The sequence below is a fragment of the Aethalodelphis obliquidens genome, unplaced genomic scaffold (genome assembly GCF_003676395.1).
Source record: "Aethalodelphis obliquidens isolate GAN/ISIS:26980383/991018 unplaced genomic scaffold, ASM367639v1 scaffold23, whole genome shotgun sequence".
Lineage (NCBI taxonomy): Eukaryota > Metazoa > Chordata > Mammalia > Artiodactyla > Delphinidae > Aethalodelphis > Aethalodelphis obliquidens.
This window is the reverse complement of record NW_020837967.1, coordinates 18,655,158-18,668,417: the sequence shown is the minus strand read 5'-3', so window position 1 is coordinate 18,668,417 and position 13,260 is coordinate 18,655,158. Positions and strand designations below refer to the sequence as shown.

General features: G+C 44.9%; 1 long non-coding RNA gene across 2 annotated transcripts in view; it reads right to left on the bottom strand.

The window, feature by feature from the left end:
* Nucleotides 1-13,260, bottom strand: part of LOC113628356 (uncharacterized) — a 54,373-nt gene that overhangs the window by 37,597 nt on the left and 3,516 nt on the right. The window lies entirely within an intron of this gene.

Here is a 13,260-nt window from a genome sequence, read left to right as displayed (position 1 = left end):
CAGGACTCAAATGCAGCCTTCCTGACCCAACACGTGTACCCTCCCCACAAACTTCATGGTTTGCACTGGGTTTAGAAGACTTACATTTTCTTTAACATGCTGCCCTAACACAAATTTCAAAAAGTAAAAACAAATCGCTCCATTAAAAAATTCCCATCTCCCATTTGCGGCAACATGGACGGACCTAGAGATTATCATACTAAGTGAAGTAAGCCAGACAGAGAAAGACAAATATAATATGATATCGCTTATATGTGGAATTCAAAAAAATGATACAAATGAACTCATATACAAAACAGAAATAGACCCACAGTCATAGAAAGCAAACGTATGGTTACCATAAGGGGAAAGGGCGGGGAGGGATAAATTAGGAGTTTGGGATCAACATATACACACTATTATATATAAAATAGATAACCAACAAGTGTATATAGCAGAAGTGTGTATAGCCCAGGGAACTGTACTCAGTATTTTGTAATAACGACAAGGGAGAAGAATCTGAAAAAGAGCATACATGTATTATTGAATATGTATATAACTGAATCACTTTGCTGTACACCTGAAACTAACTTGACATTGTAAATCAATTATACCTCAATAAAAAAGTAAAATAAAATCGCACCTGAACACTCTCGCACGATAATACTAACCCTCTTGTAAACGTATTTGCTTCGTCACCTGTACAAACATTCCTCATCAAAACTGCCCTTTGTCTGCTTCTCATTGTGAAATGCAGCAATTATATAAAACAAAGGATCAAAAGAAATGGATTAATTGCTTAGGGGATGCATTTGCCATATTTCCTATAGTCTTCTTTTCTCTTCTTTTTCCGGATTGTCTCCCTGTTTCTGTTTCTAGAGGTTTCCTTTTTAAAAAAAAATTGCCAAGATTTTAATGAACCCATTCACATTCATTCCCTGCCTCTTAACAGCTTCACCATCCTGGTCTCCTGTCTTTGGACGCTGGATAAGCCCACAACATGCTCACACATTGGAAATCACAGCCCCTTCCCTTAGACCACTGTCAAGTTTACAGCATCCTCAAATTTTGCTCAATTGAAGGGGGATGCATTTATGTCCTTCCCTGTTCTGTTCCCTGCGGTGACCTTCCATCTAGAACATAAATTCATTGTTTTCTTTTTTAAAATTTTCTCAAAGGGGTGCCAAGAAGTACAAAAAAATCATTTTAATTACTCAAACAAATTAGTAGACAATTTAAAAGGTGTAAGGGACTTTCCTGGTGGTGCAGTGGTTAAGAATCCACCTGCCGATGCAGGGGTCCCAGGTTCGATCCCTGGTCCGGGAAGATCCCACATGCCGCGGAGCAACTAAGCCTGTTCACCACAACTACTGAGCATGCACTCTAGAGCCCGCGAGCCACAACTACTGAGCCTTCGTGCTGCAACTACTGAAGCCCGTGAGCCTAGAGCCCGTGCTCTGCAACAAGAGAAGCCACCAACTGCAATGAGAAACCTGCGCACCGCTATGCAGAGTAGCCCCTGCTCGCTGCAACTAGAGAAAGCCCGCGCACAGCAATGAAGACCCAACACAGCCAAAAATAAATAAATTTTAAAAATAAATAAATAAAAATAAAAGGTGTAAAAGGGTATATATGTCCTTGTCCCCGTCCCTTGGTTTCCTACACACAGGCTACCACTCTCACCAGTTGGTTGCCATTTCAAACAAGAAAGATCTGTGCTAATAGTTTCCTGCTCCCTGTGGCTTTAAGCTGCTTCAAAGAAAATTCACCCATTCAGTTCAGCCTACTTGAATCACTACTCGACCTTCAGTCTCGACTTAAGTGGCACCTCCTCCTGGAAGCCTCCTGTCCCTCCCAAGTCTGCAACACTAAGAACTTACCCCATCGTCCATCAAGCTTACCAAGCAGGATGGAAATCGCCTGTTTCTTATCTCGGGGCAGGACCAGCACAGCACCCGGCACACAGATGTATTCAGGAAATATTTGCTTAATTAATGTAGTATCTGAATACCAATGTATATTGCAAACTATGCATGAAGTCCAGGGAAATCAAAGGCAAATAAACCAAGGTATCTACCTTGGCATCTTCATATAGTTCACCGAGAAAAAAAAAACAGAAGCAGCAAGAGAAAGAGCCACTTTCATTAATCTTACTTTCAATCCAGGTTCATTTAGCAGCAGTATTTCTCATTTGAATCACCTGTTCTTCCTCTTACTGTTACTAAGTGTTCTGCAGTCACCCTTTATTGCCAAAATGAGTCCTAGGAACCCCATTAGTCTGTGTTGGCCAAAGCATCAAAGGCTGAATATTTCACCTTGCCTTGCTCGCCACTTTTCCTTTCTCCAAAGAGGCATCTGATTGACTCTCCAGCGCCAGCTATTGAGAATACTGGCAGGCAATTCGCTGGGGAGAGGGCGCCATTTATTTTTATGACTTCAGTCGAAAAGTTACATACAGTTTACAAATATACAGTCACCCCCCCCCCCCCGGTATCAGCGGGAGACTGGTTGCAGGACCTCCGCAGATACCAAAATCCGAGGATGCTCAACTCCCTGATATAAAATGATAGCACAGTATTTGCCTATAACCTACCATACAATCCTTGGTCTACTTTAAACCATCCCTGGATTACTTACAATACTTAATCCAATGTAAATTTTATGTAAATAGTTGCCAGTGCCCAGCAAATTCAAGTTTGCCTTTTCAGAACTTTCCTTTTTTTTTTTCCGAGTATTTTCAATCCGCGATTGGTTGAATCCGCGAATGCGGAACCCGTGGGTACAGAGGGCCCACTGCAGTCTCGAAATATACTCAGAGGCAGCATGTGTTGCTGCCCTGAAGAGTCAGAGCAGAAAAGTGGTATTAAGGCTCAGCAGATCCGTCCAGGTCTTCTGCCAGCCTCCAGACCCAGCTCAGGATGGCAACAGCTCTGAGCTTCTGCTGTGTGACAGGACAGCGTCTCTGAGTCATCACCGTGGGGTTTGTGACATGTTAACTAAGCTAACAAATGCAAATGTCCAGGACAATATGTGACGTGTCCTGAAGGTTCAGTATTGCTAAGAGAGGAGAAGCAATTCCTGCACGATGATGACATCTTTGATACTTATCATTTTAAAATTACTTTAAAATTTAAAGCTATCTTACTACAAAATCCTACTTAAGTGAAATGGAGCATATGCTCTGTGCATCAGCCTTGGGCAAATCACCTCATCTCAACAGTATTTTTCTCCTGTCAGAAATGATGAGTTTGGGCTAAAAAGATTAGACTCTCAAGAGACAAAACAACCAAACGTGATGGGTGAAACTTAATTGGATTCTTCTTTTAAAAAACAAAAAAACAAGAGCTTAATTATTGTTGGCATTGCTGATATTTAAATAGGACTGCCTATTAGATATTATGGAATTATTATTTGTTTTCTTAGGTGTGAATTTTAAAAAAAGTTTTGGTGTGATAGAGTTTTCGTGGGCAGGTGAGAGTATGTTCTTACTAACAGGAAATGCATACTGAAGTATCATGATGTCTGCAAATGTTTGGGAAAAAGAATATTCAAGTTTGTGTACAGAAAGAGACTGAAAGGAAGAAATAGAGAAAATATACCATTTTCACAAAATGATTTTTGAATTCCCTTTTTGCAGTCATTTCAAATTTCCAAGAGTGCACAAAACCCTATGACCAAATATATTGAAAATCATTTTTTTAAACCAACAGTCTAGCCAAACAAGAACACATTCTTTATGCTCTAATTTTGGTCTTTAAAAATCTAAATATTCTGTCCCATCTGCATCATTTTAACAAAGTTTCTAAACTTCTGAGTACACTAAAAATTATAACTTTTCAAGGGACCCTCCTACACTGCTGGGAATGTAAATTGGTGCAGCCACTATGGAGAACATTATGGAGGTTCCTCAAAAAACTAAAATTAGAGCTACCAGGGACTTCCATGGTGGTCCAGTGGTTAAGACTCTGTGCTCCCGATGCAGGGGGCTTGGGTTCGATCCCTGGTCAGAGAACTAGATCCCACATGCATGCTGCAACCGAGAGCCCGAATGCTGCAACTAAAAGAGCCCACATGCCACAATGAAGATCCTGCATGTTGCAACTAAGACCTGGCACAGCCAAGTAAATAAAAAATAGAGCTACCATGTGATCCAGCAATCTCATTCCTGGGCGTATATCCGGAGAAAACCATCATTTGAAAAGATACATGCACCCCAATGTTCATAGCAGCACTGTTCACAATAGCCAGGACATGGAAACAACCTAAATGTCCCTCTACAGATGAATGGATAAAGAAGATGGGGTGTATATATATACACACACAACGGACAATCACTCAGCCATAAAAAAGAATGAAATGATGCCATTTGCTTGGATGGACTTAAAGATTATCATACTAAGGGAAGTAAGTCAGAAAGAGAAAGACAAATACCATATGATCCCACTTATATGTGGAATCTAAAATATGACACAACTGAACTTATCTACGAAACAGAAACAGACTCACAGACATAGAGAACAGTCTTGTGGTCGCCAAGGGGGAGAGGGTGCGGTGGAGGGATGGATTGGGAGTTTGGGGTTAGCAGATGCAAACTATTACATAGAGAATGGATAGAAAACAAGGTCCTACTGTATAGCACAGGGAACTCTATTCAATATCCTGTGATAAAACAATGGAAAAGAGTATGAAAAAGAATATATATGTATAACTGAATCACTTTGCTATACAGCAGAAATTAATACAACATTGTAAATCAACTATACTTGAAAAAAATAAATTTTAAAAAATTATAACTTTTGAAAATTCTGTTCATTCGTTTTTTTTTTTTAATTTATTTATTTTTATATTTGGCTGCGTTGGGTCTTTGTTGCTGCACGCAGGCTTTCTCTAGTTGCGCTGAGCGGGGGTTACTCTTTGTTGTGGTGCGCGGGCTTCTCATAGCAACGGCTTCTCTTGCTGCAGAGCACGGGCTCTAGACGTGCGGGCTTCAGTAGTTGTGGCACGCGGGCTCAGTAGTTGTGGCTCGCGGCCTCTAGAGCACAGGCTTGGTAGTTGTGGCGCACGGGCTTAGCTGCTCCACGGCATGTGGGATCCTCCCAGACCAGGGCTCGAACCCGTGTCTCCTGCATTGGCAGGTGGATTCTTAACCACTGCGCCACCAGGGAAGCCCCATTAGTTTTATTTATCCTAATTTTTACCAACATTTTGACTCCCTTCACTTCCCTCAATGATCCTTCATGCTTCCGGCTTTCAACAGAACCTGTCTTGCCTTTCCCCTTTGGATTTTATTCTTGTATGTCTTCATTTTTTCTCTCATCTCCATCATTTACAGAGATTTCTTTCTTCCTTGCTGTCAACATTTTCCTGTAGATTTGTATCCTATTCTGGGCAGTATTTTAGTTCTCTAATTTATCCTGCCTTCACTGCACTTTTTTTTTTTTTTTTTTTTGCGGTACGCGGGCCTCTCACTGTTGTGGCCTCTCCCATTGCGGAGCACAGGCTCTGGACACGCAGGCTCAGCGGCCATGGCTCACGAGCCTAGCCGCTCCGCGGCATGTGGGATCTTCCCAGACCAGGGCACGAACCTGTGTCCCCTGCATCGGCAGGCAGACTCTCAACCACTGCGCCACCAGGGAAGCCCCTCACCGCAATTACTACCTCTACATCTGTTTCATTATCTTCTATCATCCTCCATTCCCTGGAAAGGGGGAACCCTGGACATCCCCACTGATGCCCCACTCCTCTGTCTTCCTTTGTTACAAGCAGCCCTCTGAGTGCTTTTTCAAATCTGGCATGGTTTTATTTAAAATAGAAACACTTGGGCTTCCCTGGTTGCACAGTGGTTAAGAATCCGCCTGCCATTGCAGGGGACATGGGTTCGAGCCCTGGTCCAGGAAGATCCCACATGCCACAGAGCAACTAAGCCCGTGCGCCACAACTACTGAGCCTGCGCTCTAGAGCCCGTGAGCCACAACTACTGAGCCTGAAGGCCACAACTACTGAGCCCACGTGCCACAACTACTGCGCCCGAGTGCCACAACTAGTGAGCCCGCGAGCCACAACTACTGAGCCCGAGTGCCACAACTACTGAGCCCGTGCGCCTTGAGCCCATGCTCTGCAACAAGAGAAGCCACTGTAATGAGAAGCCCACGCACCTCAACGAAGAGTAGCCCCTGCTTGCCGCAACTAGAGAAAGCCCGCATGCAGCAACAAAGACCCAATGCAGCCAAAAATAAATAACTAAATTAAAACAACGAAATAGAAAAACTTAAACTTTTTTAAAAGATTGAAATGCCAAGGCAGTAGGAATTTTCTCTCCAAGAATGTAAAAACGGAGCCAGCCCAGAATCAGTCCTCCACCATCAGATCTAGTCCTGTCTTTCGGGGGGGGGGTTTACTTGGTCCATTAGGTGCTCTGCGAGAAGAAAGCCGGCCCGCCTGCATCAGTGCACTTAGACTCCCATCCACACACGGTGGAGTTCACCCAAGTGACTGCTCCTCTCCCCTCCCCCACTCCCTCTGTCCCCACCCCCCCAGCCACTCCCAGAGCTTCCTGTCATTTCACCTTTTCTCTGGTTCACAGAACCCTTGAATGATAATCCTCTTTTATTTTCCTGAACTTCTGAACTCTTCTTGCTTGCGTCTTTTACCTCCGGTCTTTGGCAGTCAGCCTCGGATTCCTTTATCTGCCCTTGGCCTGGCTTATTCTTTTTGCCCATGGAGAATAAGAAGGACTGGTTTCCACCGTCGTTTCTCGCTTTTGACCACAATGCCAGGCCATACTGCATTTTTTGTTTCCCCTGTTCTCTCCTTTGTTTTAGTTGACCTAAGTTTTCCTTTCATGTCTGGACTCAGAACCCAGTGATCTTTTTCCCTTTTTCTCTGCTCTCTGGTCTCCACTGTGGGAGCTACCTCGATGTGCTTCCCCTACCCACCTCTTTTATTCTGATGCTGGGCAAACTGAATCGTCCATCAGTCCCACAGGTACCACCTCGTCGTGGAAGGAGTTCCCTGCAGTCTGCACACCTGAGCTGGTCAGTTTCAGGAGTCCTGTGTTCAAGGGCTCCTTCAACCTGTGTTTGCAGGTTTACTGCCCGGGTTCTTCATAATCATATAACCTTGCTCTGCTCTCAAAGGTGGAAGGATCATTCCATCATCTCTCTGCCACGTGCAACATTCCTCTGTCCACTCCCCAATCCGGCCCAGTATTTCACTTGGTATTTCACTGCTGTGTATTTCATTTCATTGTCCTGGCATATTGCATGGTCGTGGCTTATTAGCCATCTCAGACTAGCATCTTTTGTAACCACGTTATTTCTTGTTCTAGACGTAAAAGCATTTGTTTCTTGTCCTGCTTGGGGCTGTGCCTCTGGAAAATTAAATCACAGGCTCCCATATCAATCCCCAAATACTTTTTAAGATGTGTCATGTATTGTCTTCCTTTGAAGGCTTAGTACCACTTATTCTAGGGAACTAAATTTCACCAATGTGTCTCCTGGGATTACAGTCAAAGACTTTGTACTCTCAATTCTCTAAACAAAATTCCTGCCTTGGAATGTTGTTCAGATGACAGAACGCCCTTTCTGAATGACTGGGTGATCAGTTCCTCTCAAATCAGCCAAAGACTTGTGTTAAGTCCTTTCTCCTCATGGAAAACAAGAAACTCAGTATCACTTCGTGCCTCTGACTCTTCTCAGTAAAGCAGTTTTTCGTCTATTCTCCCAAGTCTCACCTTAACATCTGGCTGCTTCTATCGCTTTTCTAGTCTGGGTCTGGGACTAAAACTCATCAGAAGACAGCCGTTCTCTGCGAATTGCCATTAGCATGCCGTCAGCCAGTTGGTCAACAGGTATTTACCAAGCAATCCTGGTGGACGGTCACCACAAAAATAGCCGTGGCAGAATCCCACGATGCCAAGGCATTGAATCAAATTGCGAGGAGTCCCCTCACCTCTAACGGCAAAACCGCGGCACTCCTCTGGGTCATCTGCCCATCTTGCAGGACACATGGTGTCAGGGAGGAAAAACCTTTCCTCTATCCTCTTAAACTCTGTCACTGGGGGCCTGCAAATTACACTAACAAAAGACAAAATAATTGGAGGAAAGGCATACAATTTTTAATAATATTTTACATGCATGGGGATTTATAGAAAAGAACTAAAACTCGGGACTTCTCTGCAGTCCCCATGCAGGGGGCCCGGGTTCGATCCCTGGTCAGGGAACTAGATGCTGCCTGCTTGCTGCAGCTAAGAAGTCTGCCTGCCGCAACTAAGACCAAGTGAAGCTGAAATAAATAATTATTAAAAAGAGAAGAACTAAAACTCAAAGAGGTGATCAGACTCGGGGGCTTATATATCATTTTAACAAAGGAAAGGGGGTTTGGGCTTCGAGGCACAATAAATTGTGGGGAAGTGACTAGGATGTACATGGAAGAGCTAATGGAAGATAAGGGTTATTTCAGTAAAGTCTGTTTATGCAGACTCATCTCGGTGCTGATTCTCTTTCTCTGGTGATATGAGTCGTTCTCCTCCTCCGGGTACAGGAGAGAGGGACTCTTGTCACCAAGGGAAATTTATGCCCAGCTGTAGGTAGATAAGGGGAGGCCAGAGAATTCTTCCTGCATCTGTTGATTCTCAGTTGCCTTCAGCTCAAAATAATCCTTATGCCAAAGTGGCATATTTGGCGGGGGGGACCTCCTGATACCCTTCAATGGTTCCTCCAATAAGTGCAGCCGTGCTGACATTTTCTACTGGCAACTTACAGAGAGCAGTGCTTTCTGATTAGCATTCCCATTTTTCAGTTGAATACACTGCAGCTTTGAGAGATGAATGCTTTTCCTTCTCTGATCCAATCTCCAAATGACTCGATTCAGTTACCTTGTGCAGTGCTGTAATCTCACTGTTCTTCCCTCTCCAGCTCATTCATGTAGCCGCCACTGAAACTGTTGGAAAAACAAAGTATATTCTGCTCCTTAACTTTCATAGTGGGGCCCCGTTGGTTTCTTCTCCCTGATTTCTCCCACTATCCCCGAGCAGAAGAATGAAAGACACTGAAGCAAGGAGAGACCGAAAGGAAGCTCAACGTTTGCAGCCATAGTTAGAACCCACATCCTGTGCCCCAGGTCTCTGTGCCCTGTGGTTCATCCACAAGCTTGCTCTTGTGACCATCTCCTGCTTTAGCCGCGAGAGTTCCACGGAATTCAAACCCTGTCCTCATTGCCTCCGGGGGTGCTCCTGAGCTCATGGTCCCCCTGATTCTTCCCAATTCTTCTCCCTAAACATTCCAATATCAAGAAATGTGAGCCCTTTGGGGCAGAAACAACGTAAGGACCTACAGAATCATAGCTTTTCAGAGTCCGAATAGCTCTAGGGCAGGGAGTGTTTTCCCCACTGGAAGAGCATGCAGGCTGTGAGTTTGATGATGGTGACAGGTTGGTGGACCAGCAGGGTGGGACATGCCTCCAGCCGGAATCAAGTCTGTTCAGAAGCTTCACTCATATTTATTTTCTTCTGCCACTAATCCTTCCTAGTGCCCCAATTTCATGATGTTATTTGAGTGGAATTAAATCGGAATGCTTACATTATCTGATTAATTAGTCAGCTTTGACCACAGTGATGAAGAGGTCCAATCCTGTTAGTGTAATATTCCGCCCATCAGGCTGTGGTCACATAACACTGGGAGGGGCTGGGAGAGACTGCTGGTCTACTCGTTTATGGATATAGGTAATTAATCTGAACTTTGTTTTAAAAAATTAGGAGGGCAACACAATGGAATATTACTCAGGTACGAAAAGGCATGAAGTACTGAGGCAACCTGCAACATGGGTGAACCTCAAAATACTATGCTAGGGAGCTTCCCTGGTGGCGCAGTGGTTGAGAGTCCGCCTGCCGATGCAGGGGATGAGGGTTCGTGCCCCGGTCCGGGAGGATCCCACATGCCGCGGAGCAGCTGGACCCATGAGCCATGGCCGCTGAGCCTGCGCGTCTGGAGCCTGTGCTCCGCAACGGGAGAGGCCACAACAGTGAGAGGCCCGCGTACCGCAAAAAAAACAAAAACAAAAACAAAAGGTCATTGATTGCATGATTCTATCTATAGGAAATGTCCAGAATCGGGGAATCCACCGAAAGGGCCCACAGACAGGTGGTTTCCAGGGGCTGGTGGAGGAGGGAATGGGGAGTGATTGGGAGTGGGGTTTCTTTGAGGAGTGATGGAAATGTTTTGAAATTAGGTAGAGGTGGCGTTTGCACAACATTGAGAATGTACTAAATGACACAGAATTGTTCACTGTAAAGTGGGTAATTTACATTATATGAATTTTACTTTGATTAAAATACATATATAGAGGGAGAGACAGACAGGCAGACACACAGGGAGTAAGAACTCACCTGATACTGATCTTTTTTTTTTTTTTTTGCCTGCGTTGGGTCTTCGTTGCTGTGCACAGGCTTCCTCTAGTTGCGGCAAGTGGGGGCTCCTCTTCGTTGTGGTGCACAGGCTTCTCATTGCAGTGGCTTCTCTTGTTGTGGAGCACGGGCTCTAGGCGCGCGGGCTTCAGTAGTTGCAGCACGTGGGCTTCAGTAGCTGCGGCGCACGGGCTTAGTTGCTCCGCGGCATGTGGGATCTTCCCAGACCAGGACTCGAACCCATGTCCCCTGCATTGGCAGGTGGATTCTTAACCACTGCGCCACCAGGGAAGCCCACCTGATATTGAACTTTAATTTTTGTATTAATTCTTTAATGGGTCTAAGTGGTGTATGATCTGAAACTCTTGCCATGCATCTTAAAAGGGTTTTCTGTGTGCATGTTTTTAAAACAACTAGAAGAGGAACTTCCCTGGTGGTCCAGTGGTTAGGACTCCGTGCTTCCACTGCAGGGGCTACAGGTTCCATCCCAGGTCAGGGAACTGAGATCCCGAGTGCCATGGCACAGCCAAAAAAGAAAAATAATAATAACTAGAAGACTATGAAGATGAAAGGCATACCCGACAAAAGTTTATGTTAGATAAAGTGGCTCTGAGAACCAGTCAGCAGAGGTTGTTCAGGTCAAGGCCACAAGTGCTAACCGAGAACCCAGTGTTCAAGGCCCAATACCCCCCCAAATGCGGAGGGGAAAAAGACCCCAGCCCCCTCCAACTGGAGATTCTCAAGGAGGGTGTGGGCACAGGAGCGGGCAAAACAGAGTCTGGTAAGTGTGCAAATAAAAAGTGCAAACACAGTCTGACCGAGGGTCCAGGCTCCAGTGCCCCTCTGTAGGGGCTGCGTTTGAGACGGGTCTGGGAGGATGAAGATGGTGATGTGAGTATTACAGGCAGAAGGATAACATGATAAATGGCGGGGGGGCAGGAGACCCTGAGGCATCATCTCCAGCTCGGCCTGAGAAGAACTGGAATTGGGGTGAACCACACACGTGTGAGAAGTGGTGTTTTCACGCTCAGTTTCAATCCTAGTCTGTAAGTCAACTTTCACTTCAGTCCTGTGTCATTTGTCAGGCCCTCAAGCAATGCCGTTCTGTGCACCACACACACACACACACACACTGAGTTACCTTTCTAACACGCAGGTAGTTTGAGTGATCTCCCTGCCCCTCAAAATTCTTGCCTACTTGACCCTTAGGCTTACGTTATTTTAACCAAAGGCAAAGACTGTCATTCTATAACTAAAGTTAAAATTTAAAACAAAAGTACACTCAAAGAGGTGATGTAGCATAAAAATATCCTAAACACAGGCACCAAATAAAAAATAGATACATCAGGTTTCATGAAGATTAAATTTTTTTTGCTCTCAAGGAAGCTATCCAGAAAGTAAAACGATGATCCACAAAATGGGAGAAAATATTTGCAACTCTTATGCCTGGTAAGGGTCTAGTATCCAGGATACATAAAGAACTCTTATAGCTCAACAATGAAAAGACAACCCAATTGAAAAATGGGCAGAGGAGTTGAAGAGACATTTCTCCAAAGACAGACAAATGGCCAATAAACACATGAGAAGATGCTCAACGTCATTAGTCATCAGGGGAATGCAAATCAAAACCACAATGAGAGGGCTTCCCTGGTGGCGTGGTGGTTGAGAGTCCACCTGCCGATGCAGGGGACACGGGTTCGTGCCCCGGTCCGGGAGGATCCCACATGCCGCGGAGCGGCTGGGCCCGTGAGCCATGGCCGCTGGGCCTGCGCGTCCGGAGCCTGTGCTCCGCAACGGGAGAGGCCACAACAGTGAGAGGCCCGCGTACGGAAAAAAAAAAAAAAAAACCACAATGAGATAGGACTTCACATCCACACTTATGACCACGAGCATAAAGGCAGACGGTGACCAGCATTGCTGCGGATGTGGACAAGTGGCTCCCTCGGATATTGCTGGTGGAGTGTGAAACGGCGCAGCCAACTTGGAGAACAGTGGGCAGTCCCTCAAAAAGTTAACCATAGTTCCCACACGACCCAGCAATTCCACTCCAAAGGATATAACCGAGAGGAATGAAAACATTTATATCCACACAAAAACCTGTACAGGAATGTTCACGACAGTATTATTCGTATTAGCCGCAAGGTGGAAACAACACAAATGTCCATCAACGGATGAGTGGATAAACCAAGTGAGGAACACAGAATATTCTTCAGCCATAAAAAGGAATGAAGTACTGATTCATGCTGCACCATAGACGAACCTTGAAAACGTTCTTCTAAGTGAAAGAAGCCAGACACAAAACTCGCATACTGTAGGATTCCTTTTATAGGAAATGTCCAGAAGAGGCCTATCTCTAGAGACAGAAGGTAGCTTGGTGCTGGGGGTGAGGGGAATGACTGTTCAACACAGAGTTTCTTTTAGGGATGATGAAAATGTTCTGGAATTAGCGGTAATAGTTGTACACTGTTGGAATATACTAACAAACCACTTAAAAGGAGTGGATTTTATGATATATGTATTATAACAACAACAACAAAAAAAAAACCCTAAAGCTAAGGTATAAATCACCTTCATCAGCTCCTGAGAGCAAACGTTAGCTGGGAGGATACGGGTGAAGCAGCAGGAAGTTGCAGGCGCCCAGGCTGGAGGTGTAGACAGGCCCAGACAGGGGAATGGGCCCTCTGCCCTAAACTACAATCTGTCTTGGTCATTTTAGGTCATCTTTCCTGCCCATCTTTCCTCTCCCGCTGTAGAAGGAAAGCAACCTCAACCACGGGAGGGAAAGTAACCAAAATCGACATTCATAGCCTTGGAAGTCATTTCGGGCACCAAAAAACAGACAAGTGACTTTCAAAAAGTGCAACCAACAAAAAATGTAT